Source organism: Camarhynchus parvulus, chromosome 1A (assembly GCF_901933205.1).
Source record: "Camarhynchus parvulus chromosome 1A, STF_HiC, whole genome shotgun sequence".
Classification (NCBI taxonomy): Eukaryota; Metazoa; Chordata; class Aves; order Passeriformes; family Thraupidae; genus Camarhynchus; species Camarhynchus parvulus.
The window spans coordinates 1,100,880-1,124,512 of NC_044586.1; the positions used below are offsets into that span (position 1 = coordinate 1,100,880).

The 23,633-nt window shown below is 46.6% G+C and overlaps 1 protein-coding gene across 3 annotated transcripts in view; it reads right to left on the bottom strand.

Annotated features, from left to right (window-relative positions):
• Positions 1–20,787, bottom strand: part of SOX5 (SRY-box transcription factor 5) — a 604,730-nt gene extending 583,943 nt beyond the window's left edge. Inside the window, exon 1 of one of the 3 annotated variants that reach the window (XM_030959511.1) lies at positions 20,717–20,787. The gene's annotated coding sequence lies outside the window, so the exon portion shown is untranslated. Of the gene's footprint in view, positions 1–19,194; positions 19,268–19,621; positions 19,732–20,716 lie in introns of those variants that run through there. The other 2 variants (XM_030959510.1, XM_030959509.1) reach the window with 2 other exon arrangements.
• Positions 20,788–23,633: the final 2,846 nt, after the last annotated feature.

Here is a 23,633-nt window from a genome sequence, read left to right on the forward strand (position 1 = left end):
CATAGTGGGGAAAAAAAGTAAATATAAATAATCCTTAGGATTTTAAATTCATTTTATACCAACTGTTTTCCTCCTGACTGTACTTGGCCAAAACATTCTCCTGTGTTAAAGTCTACGATGGGAAAAAAACATTTCAATCTTATGTGCTATCAAGACTTTTTGAAGTGTTTGATAAGCACTGGCTTTTAATCAAGGAATACAACATCAGCAGAGAACTTGACGTAGCAAGTCACTCATATCCCTGGGGTATACAGCGTACATTTTGTATATTTAGTCTCAAGGCACCTCTCCTGCCCAGTGGGAGCCAGGCCTCTGAGACAAGGACATCACCCCAAAAGCTCTTCTGAAACCTGCACAGCTTCCCTGAGAATGCAATGGGTGAAAGGCTGACATCAGCCCATCCTCCTGAACACACACAGGGGCAGAACCCCAGTGATCTGCACAGGATGCCACAGGAGCCTGGATTTTGCCCGCCTGGTGTTCCCATGTGCAAGCTCCAGCTGGAAATACTGCACTAGAAACATCACCATGGTCCCCAAAAAGGATGACACATCACAAAAGCAATCCCCTAACCAATTCTGCACAGGGAAGATAATCTTCACACCTCCCTGTCCTCCCCCCAGCGCAGCTTGGCCCCAAAAGAAATCCCGTTTTCTTGCAAGAGCAGCATTCCCAACAGCAATACTCTCTGCTGGCAGTGGCAGGGTGCTGCAGGAGTAAATCCAGACAGACAGCTCCTGCAGAGGAATTTAAGGAGCACCATCTCCCATGGGGAAACTAAGGCAGAGGTGTACAAGGAACATGTCTGGGCCACTCTGTGGATCAGTGCAAAGCCGAGATCAGACCCATCACCATGATGTACTGGCAGCTGAGAAAAAGAAAATAGAGGAGCTTCAATGCTTGAGATGACAGGAAGAGAATTAATTTTCTGATGTGGTGTTTTGTTGATTCTTTCGTCTTGTCATGTACAGCAGAAATAATGTTCATAGGATTAGAGTAAACTCACAGCAAAAGACTCTTACGATTATTAAGCATCTCAGCTTCAATTTGATGTTTTATCACCTGCCAACCTCGCACATCAAAAATGATTTTTGTGTGTATTTGAAATACAAAATTTACAAAATAACAGCCCAGAATTTAAAACACTTCTTAAACACATTAGAAAAGTAAGTTTAAAATGTCACTGAAGCTACAAAGAGGAAAAAGCTGTCCATTGCTCTTATGCAATAATTAATTTTCATCAGGGTCCTTATTAGGCATTAGTTTTTATAGAGCAACAAAACATAACTGCATGCTATTGTTTAAACATTTGCTGCATATGCCAGAAGAGTAAAGGCTGGAAATAAGTGTAAAGGATAATACACTAAACGGAGCTAAATGTATTTTATATTATGGATCCATAATAGAGAATGCAAATGATTCTGACTAAGCATTCACAGGAGACAGTCTTTAGGGTGCATGCTGTGAATGTATATTATGAATAATGCATAAAACTTGGCTAAACCTTAATGAGTCCATTGACATCCTATGGGGTCCACAGGAGCCTCAGATCCCAAAGCATGGCAGTGGCACAGTGCTCTCCTCCCCCACTTCATTTAAAAAATACTTGCTTAAAACAAAGGAAATTAAAACACAAAAGAAAAAGCCCTCAGTTCTGATTTAACTCCCATATGATGGCAAATGCAGAGTCACAAACTCTGTCTTCCTTCACTCTGTTGTGCCTCCATGTTCCACATTGAACCAGGGCACTGAATGGCCTTTCTGTAGAGCTGCATCAGGTGTGGGACACAAGTTAGTCCTAAGTCCCAAATTCACACACTCAAGGGCTTCTCCACACACAAAAGAAAGAGGATAAAAGGTGATAAGCACCCCATTACATTTTTTTCTCCATTCTCCTTCCCTAATTCCCAGATTCTTTAAGCAAAATTATTCATGCAGAAGGAGATAGCAAGAAATATGGGGGGAAAAAACACTCAATTTACTAGTTAGAGGTACTCCAAAAAAGCAAGTTCACATGCTGAAGGACATTGGCAATGGGTGCAGTCAGGAGGACAAAGAACTTGACCAAAGAGAAGCCATTTACAGTTTCTAAGTACAAAACCACAGTAAGACAAAAATCTCCACCTCCCAAGTGAAACCGTAAGGCTGTGCCATTCACTCTGAGTGGATGAGTATACCATATTCTGTAGGGAAAAAAAACCTTGGCATCAAGCCCCAGTTCCACTCAGAAGTGTGAAGATAGTTTTTGTGTGTCATGTGCTTGGAAATAAATGAGTGGATTTTTCCTATAGCACAAATACAAAGAAAAATAACTGATTAAGCTCCTGTTTCTTTAGGGTTACAAGTCCTCAAATTGGTTGAAATGGTAATTAATTAAGTCTTGCAAAACTCACAAGTGATGGTTAAGTCTGTATGTCCTTAAACACAAAAAAACCAAGGAACAAAAGGTCAAGAGCCCTTCCCCAGGCTGGCAGAGGCAGAGCAGGACTGTGCTCGAGCTCTCTGCCCTGCCCACACTCACCCTGCACTCGGGTGGGCCAACACTGCTCCTCTCAAGAACCACTTGAGTGCTCAGCCAGGCAGCCTGGGCATGGCCAACACAAAAATACCTGTGCAGGGCTCAAACCAGTGGAATAGAGCCCACCCTTGACACCGCCCTCCCATGGCACTGAAGCCAGCTCACACACACACTCACGCACCCCAAACTGAGCGGGAATCTTTGTTCTCTCCCTCAGGCCCAGCCAGACCCCAGGTGTCCACGCTCACAGGGGCCAGCAGATCAGGGGAGCACTTTTCAACCCACCCAAATTTCAGCATCAGAACCTGCCAGACTAGAGCAACAAGAGCCTTTGTTACAACTAGAAAAATAAGAATCACACACAGAATCACCAGGTGGGAAGAGACCTTCAAGATCATCAAGTCCAACCCAGCCCCAGCACCTCAACTAAACCCTGGCACCCAGTGCCACATCCAGGCTTTGTTAAACACACCCAGGGATGGGGACTCCACCACTTCCCCAGGTAGGCCATCGTCACTGTTGAGAGGGCCACAATACATAGAATATCCCCACACAATTTCAGAAGGCTTCAGCCCAACAGGGTAACACCTTACCTCTTCAGAAGGCTTCAGGCATCTCCCCACACACAGTAACACCACTCCACTCCAGCAGGCTGCAGCATCTGCCCTCGCTGTCCCTCAGCCCAGGCTTCTGTGCCCTGCTGCTCGTTACTGTTAATGCTGCTCACCTGTGCTGCACAGCTGGGGCCAATTGGGGGTGATTGGGCACAGCCGCACCCCAACCACCACTAACTCTGTGCCCAGAGACCATTCCAGAACTTTATCACTCTGTCTGTAAAAACCTTTTCCATTATATCCAACCTGTATTTCCCTTGCTGCAGCTTGAGGCTGTGTGCTCTGGTTGTGTCAGTGCTGCTGGAGAAAGAGCCCAGCCCCAGCTGAGCACAGGCACCTTTCAGGAGCTGAAAGGTTTAAGTCATGTAATAAAGTCACCCCTGAGTCTCCTTTTCTCCAGGCTGAGCACCCCCAGCTCCCTCAGGGGTTCCTCACAGGGTTTGTGTTCCCAGCCCCTCTGGATGTGCTCAGTGTCCCAAGGTCCTTCCCAAACTGAGGGGCCAGAGCTGGGCACAGCACTCAGGTGTGCCCTCACCAGGGAGAGGGGCAGGGGCAGAGTGACCTCCCTGCTCCTGCTGGCTACACCATTCCTGACCCAGACCAGGAGCCCTTGGCCTTTGTGACCACCTGGGCACACTCTGGCTCATGTCCAGCCCTGTCCATCCCTTCCCTCCAGAGACTGGGACAGCACAATGGCTCCTGCCCCAGGAATCACCCTCCTGCCCAAAGCAGGCACCAGGGAGAGCAGAAGGAGGTTTGGGACAAATTTGGCACAACCAAGTTTTGCAAAATAGAGAAGGAAAAATAGCAACTGCTAGGAAATTCAGAAACACGAGTGGTTTTTAGATTTTGTTAAAACCTTCCTTCTCCTCCCACATGTGCTTCCAATAGAAAATCAATACCAAGGAGAGAGAAACTATCTGGGTGTTCAGCAAGCATTTTTGAACACACACACACACAAAAAATTGTTTAATCCAGCTTTTGTTTTCCTTGTTCCAACTTGTTACAACAACAACAAAATATCCAAATGTGATTTTTTTTACATGAAAGCATTCAACAGAAAGCTTTCTGTTGATGGAAACAGTTCCACTGGATCTGCAGCAGGACATGGCATGAAACATGCACGGAGAAAGCAGGGACACACGTGTGCTGACCTCTGAGTATAGCTGCCTGTGTATTTAAGCATGAATACACAATCTCATTTTACATTTAACAATACCCTTTTCTTTTGATGACTTTTTGGGCTTTTTTGTGCATTTATAAAAGGTGAATTTTTGTGCATTTATAAAATGAACCCAACTTTCTTCTTGTCGAGATGTAAATTTGGCCCCGACATGAAAACACATATTCACACACACACACACACACACAGATATACTCTAACCAAAAGCAAGGGCCAGACTTTCACAAGAAAAATGCTCACAAAACATTTTACCTTTGCAACCCATCCTGCTACTATTTATACTCAGTGCTACAGAAATCAGCAATTGTTTCCTCACCCCTCCTGGACAGCAGGGGAATAACAGAGGAGTCTCCTGGTAGCACTTTCATTCCCAGCAGGAAGCTCAAGCGTTTGTGATATCCATTTTGATACAAAACCTAAATTAGGCCTCTGGAAATAGGTAATGCATAAAAAGAAGCATTTTTGTGCCACAAGATTATTATTATAGGTTACTGTTAACCCTTGGGAGATGGAGGTGAGTCCTGCAGCTCCCCACTGGGCTGAATATTTGCTGAGAAATCACAAGCACTACCTAAGCAGATATTTCAGGTGTGCTTCATGCTAAACAGAATGATCCTGTTGACCCATCATATTCTGATAGCCAGTTTGGGAGCAAAGCATTGTGAGTTAAACAAAAAGGATCAGCACAGCGTGCACATGCTGCAACTCTCCTGTGCTAAGAGAAGATTTAAAAGGGGCTGGATGCAAGGACAACTGTGGAATTACAAATGCAGAGTTCAAACAAACAAAAAAATACCATATTTGGGAGCTGCCCAAAACACATTTTGCCTCTTGGCTCCCTAAAATTCTTCCTTATGGCAAAGTTTCACAATCTAGTGAGAAGAACCACATCACTCAAAAAGGAAAATATAAATCCAAACGTTTAAGTGTTTTGTACTTTTCAAGTTTCAAATTACTGCAGATTAAAGTTTCAGGGCTGGAAGCCTGTGTGATTTATCCCACCTTCACAACTGCAAATCATAAAGCTGTACAAATCATAAATTAACTTTTTTCCTTCAGAAAAAGCATCATCCCTGAAGTTTGGAGAACTGGTCAATAATTTGGATTCAGTGAGTCAGGCTATTCTGGACTAAAGCTGTACCACCTCCTGTTGTGATACAAGCATTGCTCATTGCTTGACTTAACTCCCATAGCAAAATGAGCCACACAGGAAATTCAATCTGTATCTGCCTCCACAATTAATTCAAGTTCAGCTTCTCCTAAGTATTCCTCTTTCCTTCAGACTTCAAAGGGCTATAAACTGTGATCTTAAACGCACAACCAACTGCGTGTCAGTCGGTTTTCACTAAATATAAATAAATATTTTAGTAAACTATGGTTGCTACTTGTTAAGCCTGGGAAAAATGGAGCCTTGCTGTAACCTGGAAGACAAATTGGATCTCAGCCTCACACATCCTCCCATTTAAATCCCTTTGCCTTGTATACCTGCAGGAATAACACGGGAGAAGCATTCCAATAACTTCATGTAGTAGCAAGGCAGGCTGCTGCTCTCCTAATAAATTTAAGCTTTATAGCTCCTTCACTCCAAAAGCCACATTCTCAGCCATTCCTACACACTGAAGGGGCAGTCCTGTGCAAGCAGTGTTATTTCACAGACCTTTCTGACTATTGCACTGGCGACCAGAGCACACAAATCTCTGCACCCCTGCGTGGCTAAACATTCATAAAAATATCCTCCCATCAACAGAACAGTTCACATGAGCTACAGCTCACCACAAGGAACAACGAGCTCTCTGTTTGGCCTGGAGATTTTCCTACAGCCATGGAAAGGCACAGGGAGGAAGCCAGAAGTCCTAGCAGCTCCTTTTGCACTCCACCATTAGGTTTGGCATGGCTTTTCCTAGACAGCCCTCTCTGCTCTAGCAGCTCTGACATCTGCACATTGCATTTGCCCTGTTGTGCAAGCAGGGCTATTTCCTCAGAGATAAACAGAGATCACCAAGCCCACGATGCCTGACACAAACAGAGCTCAGACCCAAGCTTCCTTGGGCAGCCCAGACCCATCCTTTGCACTTGCAAATGTAAAGCAAACTTGGCAAGACCCAAAGGGGAAAAGAAGGAAATGATCTTCATAAAGAAATGGGAAGGGAAAATCTCCCTCCCTCTCGCAAGGCACGCTTTTCTGAGCAGCTATTTGAATCATCCCTGCTCACAGACAGTCCCACTCCTTCAGCAGTGGAAAAGCAATACAATGGTCCTGACATTCGATCCGCCAAACATTCTGTCATTTCACAGAGCAGGCTCCTCCAGGGCTCTCAGACAGAAGTTTGCCCAAATGCCTTTAAAGTACATACCTGATTCTGCCTTTGTCTGCTGTGCTCCCTCTGCAGCTGCATTCCCAGGAAAATGTTCCTGTGCCCCCTTTCCCTGTGGTTCCCACAGCCTGCTCAGAGCTGGATTCGCTGCTGGCGCTCGGCAGTCACGCTTCTTCCTCAGCTGATGCTTCCCTTCATTTATTCTGAAGTTTCCAATGTAAAACAAACAGGAACACCACCTTTCTGAAATTACTGCTATCCCACTGTCCTCCAATGCAACATTAACAAGAGGCAATATTCTCCAAAGCTGTGAAGCATATACTGCCCTAAATTACATTGCAGTTGCTGCCCTCAGCTTACACATTTTTGAATAGGAAGGCTCCCAGGGATCTCTCTCTCTCTGTTCTGACTGCATTTACTGCTTTAAAATATTTTTAACCCAGACACTGAAGTGCCAGCCTAGCAGCCCTTCATGCTAATCCTAGCCTGGGTGGCTGTTCTTAAGGGAAAGCATTCAAAAATTGTAGCAGTGCATCAACTTTGACCCTTTTCATTTAAAACATGAGACTTCTTTTTTTTTTCAGGGAAAAAAAATTAGATTCCAGAGGGAATCACTGAACTCTGACCTGCTTAAAATTAGTTTTGTTTTAGTGCCTGTGTGGTGACTCAACAGGCCAATTTTCCAGACACTTAAGACTTCTCTGCTCCTGAAGATTCCAGTTCAAGTCCTGGACTCACTGCCTGGGGTCGGATCAGAACACTTTGTTCCAGGGCTCCAAGCAGTGAATTCCCAGATCCCCATACCCTTGCCAGATGCTGGCATGCTTGATAATAAGTAGGGCTGCAACCAAGCTAATTATATTTTTTAAAAAAAATCTGTGAAGAGTTTTGCTTGCAATACATATGTTAGACCAAAAGAATTTCCCTGCAAAATTCGGCAGTCGAGAAATGTTTATATGGCTCTGATAAACATTTCATGATAAGCTGGATTCTTTTGGGGGGGAGGGGGAAGATGTGTACTTTGGTCTTAACAGTGCAGCAAATAATTCTCAAATGGGTCTGGCTGAGTGTATCCATCTCAGTGGGAATAACGGATTTAATTTTTTTTTTAATCTGTCACAGGCATTACAAACACCAAATGAGTCACCATAGACTCCTATGCTGCAAAAAATAGCATCACAACACTTCATTTGCTCTTCAACAGGACTTCAAGTGTAGTGCCTGGTATCAAAAAGCCTTGTCAGTTAACAAATTAAAAAATCCCAGGAAATGACACCCCAAAACAATCCCTGAAAAAATTACTTCCTGCAGAAGTTTAACACCACCCAGCACAGCAAAGCTCATCTAGGAGCAGTAATTTTCCTCAGTCTCAACAGAATTTTTCAGTTTAATCTGACCATTAATGCCTTAGCATATACTTTCTATCTTTCACCAAATGCCAAAACAAAAACCAAATATAAAAAAAATTCCAAATACCAAACAGCCTCAGAAGTCTCCTGTGAAGCGAGCGAGCACTATTATCCCCATTTATAAGTCCAGAGGAATTAAAGCAAAAAAGATGCTGAGAAACTTTGGCCATGAGGCAAGAAGAGGCAGCCCCAGAGCCAGAACCTGGGTGCTGGTCCACATTAAATGGCATCTGTTCCATTTCCATCCCTGTTTCACAGCCATCATGGGAAGCAAAGCGATGCCAACGCCTGTAATCACTTATTTGACAGCTGCTAACCCAAAGAACACGAAGGCAATTTATACACCGTGCCCTAATCTGCCTGCATTTGATCATGGATGAGCACAGCTCCAGTGTAATTCTGTTTTTCCAAGTAAGAATGTAGCTTTCTTCCTTTTTCGGAAAGCAAGCGAGGCACTAAAAGACAGAGTTTTAACACGCAGTCATCAATATGCTCCTCTTACAAATACAAATGTAAAACAGTAATAACACAAACAGTGATGCACACTGTGCTGCATCAACAGCACCACTGTCTCCTGCCCAGAAATCCCTCCTTCAGCCTAGGCAAGGCACTCCCAGGGCACACAGGACTGGCCTGTCACCCCAGGTGACGCCATCAGGCCAGCCAAAGGGAAGGGAAATTCTGTGACAACAGACAGGGACTCTGGGTTGGGAGCATCCTCCACATATCTAACCTCAAGATCCGCCTGGTGATCACAGTTGGTGATAACAGGACCTCAAAAATACACCCAGTGAGGGTAAAAGCTCTGAAGCCAAGCTGCTGAGCCATGGCCAACAGCAGAGTCAAATATAAAGAAGTAACTCGTGCATGGTGGTCAGATGGCCAGATCGTGGTTTCTCTGCCTGAGAGGACCTCCCAAAGAACCTCCCAAAGGTCCTCCCGAAGAGAACCTCCCATCCCAGCGTCCCCACCAAGGAACCCAGGCTCACAAATTGCCACCAAGGAACCCAGGAACACAAATCGCCACCAAGGAACCCAGGAACACAAATCCCCACCATGGCTCCTCCTTGGAGAGCTGTCACCCGATGCAATCAATGTGAGCTAACTAGGTTATTCATCACCTGCAAAAAATCCCTGCTGCTCAGAGCTTTTTGGATACAATGGTGAAGTGAAGAAGGCTTTCTTCACCGCCCACGCAGCCTGGGCTCAACTCTGCAAAACAAATTTGAGCCGCAGTCAGACTCAATGTCAGACTTTTGCCAGCTGAGCTCCCTCTCACTTCCTCAGTTTCAGGTCATCTGAATACCTTGACAACCTGTGAGGATAAATCAAGCACAGAAGGTGTTTAGGAACTAAACACACATGTCAGGTGTTTCTACAAAACCTACACAAAGTTATATCGAAGCAGCCCAAATTCCAAATCCTTAACAAATATATCACACGTTTTGGAAACGGTGGGCAGGGACTTGAAACACAGCCTCACTGGTTATAAAAAAATGAAAGGAGACAGAGTAAAGCTGGGAGGAAAGCAGGAGAGAATGCACATTTTTTCTCTGGAGGACGGATCAGTTGCATGAAGCTTATTTTCACTGGGGTAGACTCTTTGAACAACAGTAATCTAAAAGCAGATTAAAAAGCACATTAATACATGGGATCTGTTGATCCCCATGCCAGAAAGGGAGTGCTGGGCCTCCCTGGTTAGGCCTCCTGCCTGATGGAAGGACCCCACCCAGCAATTCCTTCTAACATCTGGTACAGCCAAAACCAGGGCCCAGGCACAGACCTTGCTGGTCCTGATATTGCATGGAGAGCAAGAAAAACTGAAATAGAATGGAATATTCCCATCTTCCCTCAGGCACACCAGCTTGGCACCAACGTGCCCACAGGCCAGTGAAGACAGCCATGGCCATAAACCCTTCCCACAGCCTGGCTGTGTCACCAGACCCATCCCACTGTGTGGTACAGAAAACTGATCGTGTCACTGATGGTTTGTAAGGAATTATTTACTCAGAGATCAAAGGTCTTCCTCAGTGCCAGTAAAATGAAAGCTCCCATTCAGCAAAGGGCTGAAGCTTTTGCCCAATTTAAAGCCCCAAAGGAGACCTGCTGGGCACTTCAGTGGGGCTGAAGTGCTCAGAGCCAGGCTCGGAGCCACGTCAGGGCACCATCCCCACCCAGCCACTCCAAACGCATCCAAGGCTCGCGCTTTGCTTCTGGAAACTTTGTTCTCACTTTACATATAGTCAAAACCTGACAAGAGCTCACTGTCGGATTATGCAGGAAATCTGCAAGTTTCACCAAGGTGTGATCTTATGCTTTTTCACACATTATTGTATCATGCTGCGCCAGAACACTAACGTATGCACAGTTCTAAAATAACTTGCATTATTACAGCCCAGCACAGCAAATGGCACCCAGAAGAGACTTGCTCCTCAGTGCCTTGCAAACTGATAAGGGGTCACCATTCCTTTCTTATGGGGAGGATTTAAAAAAAAAAAAAAAAAAAAAAAAGGAAGAGAAACAATCCAAACCAAACTCAGCGTTTCGAAACCTTTTCCCCCATTTCTCTCTCTTTCAAATGAAACTGTCAATTTTCAGATTTGTCTTTGGTCATGTCAGGGTGGGAAAATGGGATTTAATAACATTTAACTGACTTGCTATAAAGAAGGAAACATATTTTTCTTCTTTCAAATTTGAAACCGACACTTTCTCTTTTTTTTTTTCTGTTGGCCTACTTTCTTTTAAGTTGCTTTTCAATTATTTATGAAAATGCAATAATGCATTACTTTGCTGTGCAAATGTTTAGAAGAAGGAGATAGTGTCTTTCAAGTGAAAAAACCCCATCCATGGCCGTGCAGAGGTTTGTTTAGAAGCGCATTGCAGGTGACACTTTATATAAAAACAATATGCTTTCATTTGCCTCCCAACACACATCCCCACTTTCTTTACACTGTGTGTTTGAGTCAATACAAAGAGGTCCACAGCTCCTCCACAGAAACACCCCACTCATTGCTCTCCTGATCTGGAGCTGTGACAAACAAAAGCTCAGCATGGGAAACTGTACAAGGGGTTGAGCCAAAGCCTATCAGGGCACTGAAAAGACTCCACGCTTTCTGAACAGCCTAAGAAGGCAAAACCTTGTCCTGCTAAATAAAGGAAACCAACAGCAAAACACTCAATGGTTCAGTCAATTATTTTAAAGTTTTTTTGCTACTTTTTTACTTGAAACAGCTGGATTTGGAAACAGCTGTGCTCCAAGCCCACAGAACATCACTGAACACCGACTGAGGAACTTCTTTCTGCACTTTTTAAAATCCCATGTGGATGCACGCTCAAGTGACTAACCACAGGCTCACCACCTCAAGCTTTTAGCATCAATAGACTAAAGCAAACAGCAAATTCTGCCTCTACAGTAGCAGGTACAAAACCAGGCCCATAATGCTCAGATGTTCTTAACAAGAGCGTAATGCAAACTGAAATATAATCAGGGAAACACAACCTACCAAAACAACCCTAACAAACCCTAAAACAACCCTAAATAAACAAATACAACCTACCAAAACAACTCTAACAAACCCTAAAACAACCCTAAATAACTCTAAACAAATACAACCTACCAAAACAACCCTAACAAACCCTAGAACAACCCTAAATAAAAACAACTCCAACAAAAACCAAAACAACTCTAACAAACCCTAAAATGACCCTAAACAAACTTCCATCCTGAAGGTTTCCAAGCCTCAGCTGTACAAAACCATGACTGTCCCCATCTGACACTAGCCTTGCCCATGCAGGTGGCCACCCATGGTCCTACCTGGCCAACATCCCCAGTGATACACAAGAAAACAAAACTGTAGAAGGACCTAAAGAACCCAATCTCTGCTAGTATTATTAAAAATTTACAATGTCCCCAGTATTACTCCTTAAAACTGGGAGCCATGTAAATCCTGCAGTCACTGGAGCTGCTGGAGGACATCTCTCACACTCGTCGCAGTCCCTGCAGCTTTTTCTGAACAATGTTTAACAACAGGTAACTTAGGAAATGAACTTTTTTCTTTTCCCCTTTGTTAGAATAACTTAGGGCATCTAAACCACCCTGAAGGTCAGTGGGGCACTGTCTGCACGGTCTTAAAAATGCACAGCTGCATTGAAATCCTATTTGTCTAACTAACACCACGCTTGTGCAAACTCATATTTTGCTTAATTTACATGAATTTTTAAAGCTAAGGCTATATTTAAATATTGTTCTTAAACAGGGCCATAGAGCACACCTCTACAATTCACACTTAGGTGTTGAGATAAAAACAATTACAGAAAACTGTAGTTATACAAGTACATATTTCCCTTTTTCTTACATGTAAAACCACAGAATTCAAAACTAAGCAAAGCAAGAAGAAAAATCTCACGTTCTTAAAACCTTTTACTATTGTGCAACAGCATTTTTCTTCCATCTTGCCTCTTACAGCTACTTCTTTATGTTTACATGCATGGCAGAGGAGCTTGGGTATGCAACTGCCGCTGCTATTCACACCACAGGACCCACGCCTTTACCTCCCATCTACTTGAAGGATTAGAATCTGTTGGTTTCCCCATTTTCTACCCCATTTCAGCTTGTTACCTCTCACTAGGAGCCCCTTTCTGCGTCTGCACAGTGCATGAGTTATTAAAAGAACAGTGGGACATCTGTAGAAGGTGCTAGAAGGTGCTTCCCTCCCCTCCAGGGCTCCTCATGGAAACACAGGCACTGCTCTCATTCAGAGAGGTTCTCACTCTGCCTTACACAGGGTGAGACACTGCTCTAATGGCATCCTGGGACTGGGGTGGGAGGAAATCACTGTGTGGAGTGCCCAAGCACAGGTCTGAAATGTGTTGCACACATTTTCCTGAGATGAGCCCCATCCCCAGCCCTGCTTCAGGGGCTGCCCACAGAGCACATCCCAGGGATCACTGCACACCTCCATCCTTCAGCTTCCAGAACTGCCAGCTGCCTTTCAGAAGCACTAAACTCACACTCACACACACATATTCATCACCATTTACTCATTTGTAGCCTCTCATGAGAATTAATATTATTGCAGAAATTTCATCATCCTGTGCAAACTGCTACTTACCTACCGCAACCCTGTTTGTGGGAATGCCTCATTACATATAATTTCAGGTTTCAATTGGAAACTGTTTTGCAGAAGTGACAAGCACTTCTCTGTTTCTATCCCAGCCCTGTATGTTCTATCTGCAGGAGGCTCAAAAGGGATCTCAGCAACAAGTTCCACCAAGAACTCAATGCTCACCCTACCTGTGCACACACTGACTGAGTAATCTGCGTGTGACTCTCAAACCTGAATTAATTAATTATCCTGTATGTGTAAATCTCAACCACAGGGTGCTGAAGGCACCACAGAATCACACAAATCACCTGTTTGCTCCCAATCCTCCTGTCCTGCTCCTGGAGGCTGCCTGCACACAACTACAGACATCAAACCAATCTGCAGTACAGGAAAGAGCACACTATCTCCTAGTGAACACGCCCTTCTTCCAGAGTTGAATTTGTAAAGCAGAACATTGCATTAACACGTTCCCTTTTCCGTGACTTAATACACTTTTGATATATTTTGCATAGCTTCCTGGCAGGTGTGTTCCATTTGTTATTAAACTGAAGTGCAATGGACACATACGCTGCAGTTCTTGATATTATTTATGCCCTTGCCTATAACAACATGAGTAGCATGATCTTTGATGCCACAGCATAACGAGCAAGCTCATCCCAGTGAAAAGCCAGTTGTGTGCTCCTGGATGCCACATAGGGACAGCACAGAGAGTGCCACAAGGGCTGCCTTTCCCTGGGTACCCCAAGGTCCCCAGGCTCCTTCCAGAGTCGCTGGAGGAGACTCCACCAGCGTGTGATTTGGGGCAATAATCACTGCCACAGAATAGGTGCTTTCTCCATTTCAGTAAAAAAATTCTTTAATACAGAAGTGAGCATCTGGCTTTAATTCAATCTGCTCTGAAATCACTCGAAAACCATTCATTTCCTATCATTTTCTAATTCTCTTCTCTAATGGCTTCTGAATCTTTTTCAGTATAAACCTGGTCTATTAGGACTAATCTCCTGCTAGAAGGTCGGTTGGGACATTAAAATGGTGTTCCCAGCTAAGAAAAGCAACTCCTCTATTCCCTGACTAAAGGCACTGACTTAGCCATGTAATAGGTATTTTGCTTTCATTTGAAAAAAATGGTTTGCAAAATTAACTTCTAGATCCTTATTAAGTAAATATTTAATTGGTTAGCTGAGGATCACAAGTGTGTCCCCCAGCCTTTTTCATTACACTGAAAGCTTGCTCATACACAAGGATTTTATAGCAGTGTACAAGGTAGACTCCATGGTCCTAGTCTAGAAATTGAGCCAGTTTAATTAAATGTATCTTTAGACTGACTGCTACAAACCACAATATGGCACTCCGTTTAATTTAAAGCTTTTTGTTCACTTACTCCCTGTAGAAATTGAAGATACTGCAAGCCATATTTAAATCTGTTTCAAAGCTTCTGAGCAGAGCAAGCTCAACTGAATTTTGTCTCCTCTGCGCCAAAACATGGGCAAAGCAACTTAAAGGAGGAGGAGCTCAGCTAGGGGCTGGCAATTTCACCCTATGCCACCAGCTCTTTGCTGTCCTAGCCCTCCTTCTAACCTGCTTAACCCAAAAACCAGTGCTGAGAATCTGGGTTTCAATTAAATTAAATTAAATTAAATTAAATTAAATTAAATTAAAGGCAACAACTAAGATCACTGCCACTAAGAGCAGTAGTAAGACCCTAAATACAATTTTAGTAATACTCCAGTTCTACCTTGCACATCCCACTAGGCTTGGACTGGTAAAGCCAAGTTCTGTGTACATGGGGCAAATCTAAGCCTGATGAGTCAGACACGAGCATTCCTAAAACCTTTCAGACTCATTTCAGGAAAAACCTGGATTCCCTTTCTAGGCACCAGGAGACAGCAATGGAAGTCGCTCCTCTACAAGATGAGGTCTCATTTGGCTCCCCTTTTGTAAAACTGCTCCTTGCAGAAGCTACAAAATGTCATCAAATAGCACTGGCCACTGAGCCTGCTCAGCTTCTCTCAGGACATGCTCACAAACCACAACAGATTGGTCTAAGTGCTCAGTGTCCTTTCTCAGACCAGTGCAGCATTAATACAGCATTAATTCCCATGTATTTTAACTGAAATCATTCAAAGGATCAAATACTGGTACAAAAATATATCATTTAAATAGTGTGAGGATTTTTGCTTGAGATTTTGCAGGAGTGAAGAATACAATCCTTGTAAAATAACTCTGACCTGCACTTCTCAGGCAATTAATTTCCTTGTAATATAGACAAATACTTTATTCTTCAAACAATAATGACAGAATACACTTTAGCTTTGTCACCAGGATTTCTTTTTATTTAAAAGAACAACAGGAAATGGGAATGGGGGGAGGGGAAGAGTTCTATTAAAGGACAATTCACTGAAAGGTCTTTTAGCTGGCAATTGTCAGCACAGCTCAGGGCCAATGGATCAAATTTAACTCTCAAAAGTGCTGATGGTTGTATGAGTCGTCACAGTAGGGGCTGGCGCTCTGGGCCACTCAAGTTCAATTTTTGGTGTTACCACAGGATGGAGGAACTGGGATCTTGGTGAGCAAAGATTTGCTCCGTATTTGATGCACTGGGTAAAGTGGTATTCTTAAAATCACCAGCCTCCCAAGCAGCTAGTAAGCCAGCAGGAGGTTAGTAGGAAGAGAAAGTAATTGTCCTTTGTGCCTCTGAAAATAGCCAATATTAAAGGATCCTCTTATGTATTACCTGCGCTTCAATCTACACTTGCAGCTCAAAGGAAAAGAAAGAGGCTGGAGGAGACAGAAAATAAAGCTGTCAGGAATATTACAGGAGACCCTCCTCAGGCTGCCATGAAGTGTATGCTCTCCTCACCCAGAAACCTGTGCAGCCAGAGAGGATGAGTGCTCTGTAAGCAATGAAGGACTCGTTCAGACAATGCACTTTACATACACAGAGTGTGCTGGGCATGTCCCTGTGCATTCAGCACCAGCCTGAAGAGCCCAGAGACCTGGGGAAGGCACTGCAAGAGTGATCCTCAGACACTTATCCAGGATGGCCATGGTGCAGCCAGCACTGTGGGGACTCCACTGTACATAAATCACTGGAAATCCACATTACAGAGAGCAGCCTTTGCTCTCCACACAGTGCCCAAAGCAGGTGGAGCGCAGCACAACCAGCAGCACAATGCTCAGATCTTGACCTGAATGCTTTTAATTGTTAGCAAATTTCCCAAAATTAAGCAGATCTGGCTGCCAATTTCCCTAGTCCTACTGTTTGGTTACAAACCTGCAAGGAAATTTACTTTGAGTCTGGGCACAACATGAAATAGAAAGAAAACTCTCCAAAGCCCCCAGCACTCCAGTGCTGCTGGAAAGGAGCTCACTCTTGTTTCAAGCCTCAATTCAAACCAAATTTGGGTCTGAACTTGATTGTATACTGTATCCTAAGTGATGAACAGGACTGTATCTAATGTCTTGAAGATAAGGAGAATTTAAGCAAAACAGATTGCAAAAAACCCTGAACTTACAGCACAGCAAACTGAAAGGCTTTACGAGGGCCATTCCAGTGGGCTCCAGTGCCCACTTCCTCACCAGCAACATTCCCACTGCCTTCTGTATGAGAACAGCTCTGCCTGCTCAGGGAACATGTGAGGATCTTCATGTTGAAAACAGGAAAAAGAAAACTTCTGTGCTAATAGGAAAAAAATCCTTGCAATAATACTAATCTATTTATAATGGTCAAAAAACATGACAGCTTACAACAGCGTCAGAGCAGTGCTTTGGCAATATTTTAGCATACTGCTGTATTTTTAGAAGGACTGTTCATTTACTTTCTCCTAAGTGCTGCAGAGTCCTTATTTTTCAACAAACGATCTGTGTTTTTTTGGTGTATCATTTGCCAACATCAGAGTGTTTTATCTCAGGGTAAGGAGGAAAAAGCAGAGCTCCTGCACACAGGCTGCTGTGCAGCAGCAGCGCCGGGGATGCCAAATCCCAGCTCCTCCCTGCTCTGTGCAGGGAGAGCTCTGCCACTCACAAACCTCCCCGGAAGGCTCAGCAACACAAAACTGCTGGGTTTCCTCACCCTGAGCCTTGAGGAACTGTCCCACTGCAAACACCAGGGCTGGCAGTTTAACGGTGTTGCTCAACCTAAGTGGTTCTAGCGAGCAGCGTGCATGATAAGAGTGCAGGGAGATGTATTTAAGCACTTTTATGTTTTCTCAGCACAGGGTGCTTTACCATTTCAAAATTCATCTGCAAGCTACCTTCAGTGAAAAACTGTCAAGTCTCACCTGGGCCTACAGGATTGTGACAACAGGATGGTCACAGTCCCTAAGAGCCTCTACAGCTGCAGCTCCAAGACCTACAGACAAAACCCACAGGCTCCCACTTTCTTTCTAAAAAGCACATATGAGCTTCCATTGCTTACAAAAACTTACACTAGGCTAAATTAAATACATGTGCACCCACATGTTAACTGAATTAACTTGAAGCCATCAATACATCTCAAATGTCCATCTGTTTACACAAGCCACTTGCAGCTTTCAAGTCTTGTGCTCCTCATAGTGTAACTCTCAACCAAAACAGTCTAAGTGCAAGCAGAAAGCTCTGCTGTGAGATTTCCATGCATAATGACCATGTGTTTATTGGGTTTTCATGTTCAAATCATGTCAGAATAGACATGCTATCCATTTGCAAGATGCAACACATCGTGCCAGCCTCTCCCTCTTCAGCTGCAGAAGCCTTGTAAAACAAAGCTGGCTCTAACCTGGACAGATATTTTAGCTAAATTTAAAATACCTCCCTCTGCAATTACAATTTGATAGCTGTAAATGGTACAGCTTGCAGGACAAAGAATCAATTTCTGAGGCAATAATGTATCTTCCAGATCTGGGAAGGATTAAGAGCAGCAGATACAAGTAGCTGTTTCCAGGTAAGTTTCAGGTGATAAAATACTTTGATGAAAATCTTTGTACTGGCTCTTTGTAAGAAAAACTTTGTACTAGCTCCTCATAAGAAGTCGCCTTTTAATCTGAGTGGCTCACTTCAGCAAGGCTGTGCACAGCTAGCTGGATTTAAACTGGAAGGATGAAAGCCAGGACACATTATCCTACAGTTCTACAGCTGGAATCAAACTTCCTTTCCTAATCTGAACTAAACTTAATATTTCACTCTTTGACAGAGATTGAGTGAAATGCAGCTCTGCTAAAAATAAAAAAAAATCAACCAAAAACCATTTTCTCTCTAATTTTAGGATATTGCTGGCTTTCCTTTTAGAAGAGGTCAATGTTTTAGCAATGATAGCAAAAGCTACCTGTGCCAGCATGTGATAGCAGCCTCTCAGAGAAAACGGTTCTCATCAGACACCATCCTCCTGGGCGTCCCTACTGTATTGCTGTTGTTGATGATGATGGTTGTGATGTTGAACGCCTACAAATCTCCCACGTGCCTATTTCGTTGGCCTGTTTTGTTTTTCAAAAAAAAAAAAACCAACAAAAACCTCGAGGCCATTATTCATGAGCAGTAAGAAAACAAATCACTCTTAGACCTACTCCTCTTGCAGATTCCCACACTTATTACCCAAAATCCCACAGCTCGCTATTGGTTGTACCCTTGACCAAAGTACAGGGCTGAGGCAGCATGCCATCCCCTGGGAAAAGCCGATCACGTTCCTCCCGGCGAGCGGCTCCGGTTATTCTAGGATCGCAGTCGGGCTGGAATAAAGTCCCCGAACTTTTCAGAGAAGGCAGCGCTCGCTCCCAGCGCCAGCGTCTGGGGACCCGCGGGGCCGAGCGGGGCCGCGCTCCGCACCCTGCCGGGGAAGTCGCTTTTCCCCCCTGACCCGCTTTCTTTTCGAGGGGAAAAGAGCCGAAAGGAGCGAACCGAGAGCCTTCGGCACCCTTCCAAAGAGCCACCCTCCTGCTCGGGCAGAAGAGAGGAAGGCGCCCCGCAGAAACACGGAACGATGCTCACGCCGGTGCCCCCACCCCGGAGCCGGTGCGGTGCCCGCCGTACCCCCCGCTCGTCCCCGGCAGCGGCGGCCGCCGCCGCTCGGCACTCACGCACGGAGAGGCAATTACAATAATTTAAAGCTTCCTGTCCGCCGGCTCCGCCGGGATCCCGAGGGCTGAGCCATGCCCGGGCAGGCAGGAGCAGCCGCTGCCCCGCCACACACGCGCGGGCACCGCGGCCGGACCGCCCCCGCCCGCCCCCAGCCCCGCAGCGGCGGAGCAGGAACGGGAGTGCCAGGAGGAGGAGGAGGAGGAGGAGGAGGAGGAAAGGGGGGGCGTGACAAGTTGTGCCAAACTTCGGGAGGTGTGCGAGCGGCCGGGAGGAAGCCGGCCGAGCTGGGCTGACAGCCGGCCCCGCCGCCGCCCCCGGCGCCCACCCCGCCCGCCCCCGGAGCCCCGCGGGGCGCCGAGCGCCGAACGCCCCCGGGAGCGGCCGCGGCGAGGAACAAAGTTAAAACGGCGGCAGTCGCGCACCTACCCGCTGTCTGTCATGTCTCCTCCGGGCGCGGGGTGCTAAGTGAGACACTGGCGGGGTGGGGAGAGCCAGAGGTGCGGGGAGGGACCGGGAGATGGGTGTTTGGTGAGCTCTTCCTTTCTCTCCCCCCTTCTTCCCACCCCTTCCCCCTTCTCGCTCTGTCTCTCAAGGACGAGGTGAAATCCCTTGGCTGGTCATGAGGCGGCTTCAGAGACAAACAACACAATGCGAGTGCAAATAACAAAAGGGAAAAAAAAAAAAAAAAAAGAAAAGAAAAGGAGAGGGAGAGGGAGACCGGGAACAATGGGGGAGGAGAGCCTCGCCGCGCCGCGCCTGGCCGCCGCCGGCACCCCGGCAGGCAGCAGGAGGAGGAGGAGGAGGAGGCGGAGGAGGAAGGCGATATGGTGACAGCAGGGAGGGGGCTGCGCGGGGAGTCCCCCCGGCACGGCGGGGCTGCCTCAGACCATCCCCGACCTCCTCCCGCCGCCCGCCCCGCCGCGCACCGGGGCGGCCCTGCCTGGCGGCCACCGGTAAGTGCCGCGCCCGCCGCCCCCGCGCTCGGCCATCGCCGCCAGCACCATCCTCATCCTCGCCGGCCGCGGAGGGAGCGGGGGCGGGGCTGGCCGCCGGTGCAGCCAGCGGTTCAAAGCGGCGGCGGCGGCACCGAGCCCTCCCCGCCTGCCCTCCCTGCTCCGCCCGGCAACTTCTCCCCCGAGCGGGGCTGCCGCGGGTCCCGGGCACACCGCTCCTGAGGCCCTGCCCGAGGAGCGCTCTCCCCTCCCGCCCTTTCGCTGAGAGTAAACACGCCGAGAGTTGCGTGTCCGTGGGCGTGTGCGTGTCCGCTGGCGGCACCTCCCGCACCGGCAGCCCGTGTCACCGCGCCGCGCTGCCGCACGGGCACGTGGATGCCCGCTGCATCCCCTCTCCGCATCCCCTCTCCGCATCCCCCGCTTCACTCCCGGCACCCCCAGCCGGGCGCAGGAGCCCAGACAGAGGCAGAAGTTTGGGGTCCCTTCCCCTCCGCGCTCTCCCGCGGGGCCGAAGATGAGGAGGCGCGGCGTTCCAAGCCCATCGCTGTCCCCGCAGCCCCGGCGTTACCTCGGCGGGACCGCGGCTCCCCGCGCTGCTGCAGCCCCCGCCGTGTCCCCGCTGCCCCGGGCGAGCGCTCGTCCCCGCTCGGCTCTGCCCCGGCCCCGCGGGTCCCTCCTTGTCCCGCCGAGTCCCGGGCTGGCGGGGAGCCGGCCGGCCCTGCCGGGGCTCCGTGCGTGGTGCGGGGGAGCTGCGCCTTCCTCCGCCGCTCTGCCCGTGCCCAGCGCGGCGCTCGGAGCCCGTCCCGCTGCCCCGGGCGCGGGGGGACGGCGGGGCTGGAGCGTGGCGGCCCCGCCGCTGATAAAGTCACGCTCTCCGAGAACCAGGCTTGCCTCCCGCTCGCTCTCTCGCTTGTTTACTTACGGGGTCTTTTATTTTTAACGGAGCAGTTTGTACACGTGCTTTGCCGAAGCCGGCTGGACGGGGTTCGAGCCTGAGAGTGGGAAACGCAGAAATCTGCGCCCTGAGCCAAATTGCTCAAAGAAGAGCAAGTTCGGTTATTATTCATCTCCACGAGGGAAGTCTTATCTTCTACAAATATTTGATACTGGGACAAGTCCAATAATTAACAAGAACAATCAAACAATTTCACTGCCTTCTTGGGGATTTAAAAAGTCATCATCTGGAATTCATGAACATTACAACCTTTTTTTTTTTTCCCCCGTGCTTGGATATGTTACTGTATATGATCTTTTCTCTGTGTGTGTGTCCCTAAGTGATTTTACCCTTTCATGCAAAAAGATGCAAACCATTAACAGCACAGATAATATTCACAACTGCTGATTCAGTGAGACTTCAGACCTCTCCGTAGGAGTGGTGAGAGAGGGTGGTAACTCTGACGGGAAAAGGAGAAAAAAAGAAAAGAGCTGGAGGAATGTTTCTTTCTTGGCTTCCTCCCTACCTCTGTGGCAGGAACTCCCACGGGAGTCCTGTGGGTGGGATGGGAGCAGGGCAGATGGGAGCTTGGCCAGCTCTGTATGGGTGCAAGCATCAGCTCTCCAGCCAGCCCCATAACTCCTCATAGCAGAGGAAAAGCCAGGCTGGCAGAGGAATGGGGCTTCTGAGCTCTGCAGCCGCATTTCTGCAGAGCTGGGGTGCAGCCTGTCTCTCAGGGCCTGCAGTGAGCCAGGCAGGACAGACAGGGAGTGGGCCACGACCTGATTGTATCCAAAAAATCCAAACACTAAGCCAGCCTCAAACTTGCCTCTTCTGAACTAAATTCAGGCTTTTGATAAAGGTGGCCACATGCTAGGTGATTATGTTTGTCCCTGCACCGTCCCAGTCACCAGCTGTGCCCAAGTTCTGCCTCTGACTATCAGAGCTACACCTCCTCAGCCTCCTCCTGCTCATGCGCATGCTGCTGCTGATGGCTGCTGACCCCCAGTGCTGCGGAGGCACTGGAACAGCTCAGGCACGAGGCTTTGCTCTGTCTCAGGTCATCTCAGACCTGGGGACTGCAGCCAGACTTCCAGGGGTCAGCCTGACAGGCTTTGTGTGTCCTCCCCACATCCTCCAGAACTCTTCTCTATTCATTCCCTGCCCACACCTTTTTTTTCTTTGCATGAGCACTGCCCCCCCCTTTACTACTTGCTTTGTGCCAACTCCTCCTTACAATCATGATAAAGTTCCTTGCAGTTCAGCACAAGAAAGGAATAAGGGTGGCTGGGTCCAACACTAATCTGGTGCAAAGAGAAAAAGCCAAATGCGGGTGCATTTTATTTAAGATCAAAAGCACAATGGTGTGAGATTGTATTATGCTCTCCACAGGAGCTGTATTTTTCTAGTTCTACAATAGGATTAAGGTGTTCAGTGGAAAAGAGAATTACAAAAAAAAAAAAGAAAGAAAGGAAGGAGAAAAACCCCATTGGACTGCTAGCAGCTGCATTTGAGTTTGTCTAGAATAATGAGGATATTTCATTCCTCAAAGACTCTAGCATCCTATTTCCAAATACTTTTTTAAACAATTCCAAACACCAATAATCATTTAATGTTTACTATTTATTGCAAATAATTAATTCTGGGGGGGTTATTTATTGATTTATTTAAAGAAAGGATGTTGCCATTTCTGCATTGACTCATTTCAACATTTTCAGTCAACCAAATGCTTTTTAGTAGAACCTAAAGACATCTCCTTATTTAGCCCTGCATATCTGAGTGCACAGGATGTTGAATGTTAGCACACACGGGCTGGACACAGCTGGGAGCACAGCTTCAAGCCACTTTTCCACCCTGAATAACTGAAGAAAGCACAAAAGAAAATTTTCAGTGCAACTTACCCAGTGAAAGGTAGGCTACTGGGTAAAAATTGCTAGCTATTTTAAATTTGCTAAGCTCTGGCTAGCTCTCAGTTTCTCAGCACCAGGGAGGCATGGCCTGAGCCTGGTGCTGTTCTACTGCTCATGGAACATGGCTGTGTTGAAATGAAAGGTATCACACATCTTTACAGAGAGCAGTGTGCACCTAAAATCAGTTTGTGAAGGTGTTCTATGCACAGCTCTAGGCTGATTTCCCCCACCCCTGAACCTGCAAGTTAAAGTTTTATGTATGATTCTGAGGACAAAAAAATATCTCTGCTCACACAGAGCTAATCTGTCTTTAGTTTTCCCTGGCTTTTTCCCTTCACTGCCACTACTCACAAGCTGCTTCTTGCCTCATCCTCCTAGAAAATTCATAGCTCCAGTTTTCTACTCCATTGAGTCTTGGCACACTCATTTTCACAAGAGCTGCAGTAAAATGCCACCTTTCTCACATGGAAATGCTTTGTTGCTACCTCTCAGAGGTATAAATGACAGCATTGAACAGCAAAGCCTGAGTCCTATAAAACAACATTATCTTTGTGCTAGAGTAATCCAATTATTGAGGTACTGAGATAACCTTAAAGCCATATCAAAATGAAGAAACCCCTTAGGAACTTACAAACATCTGT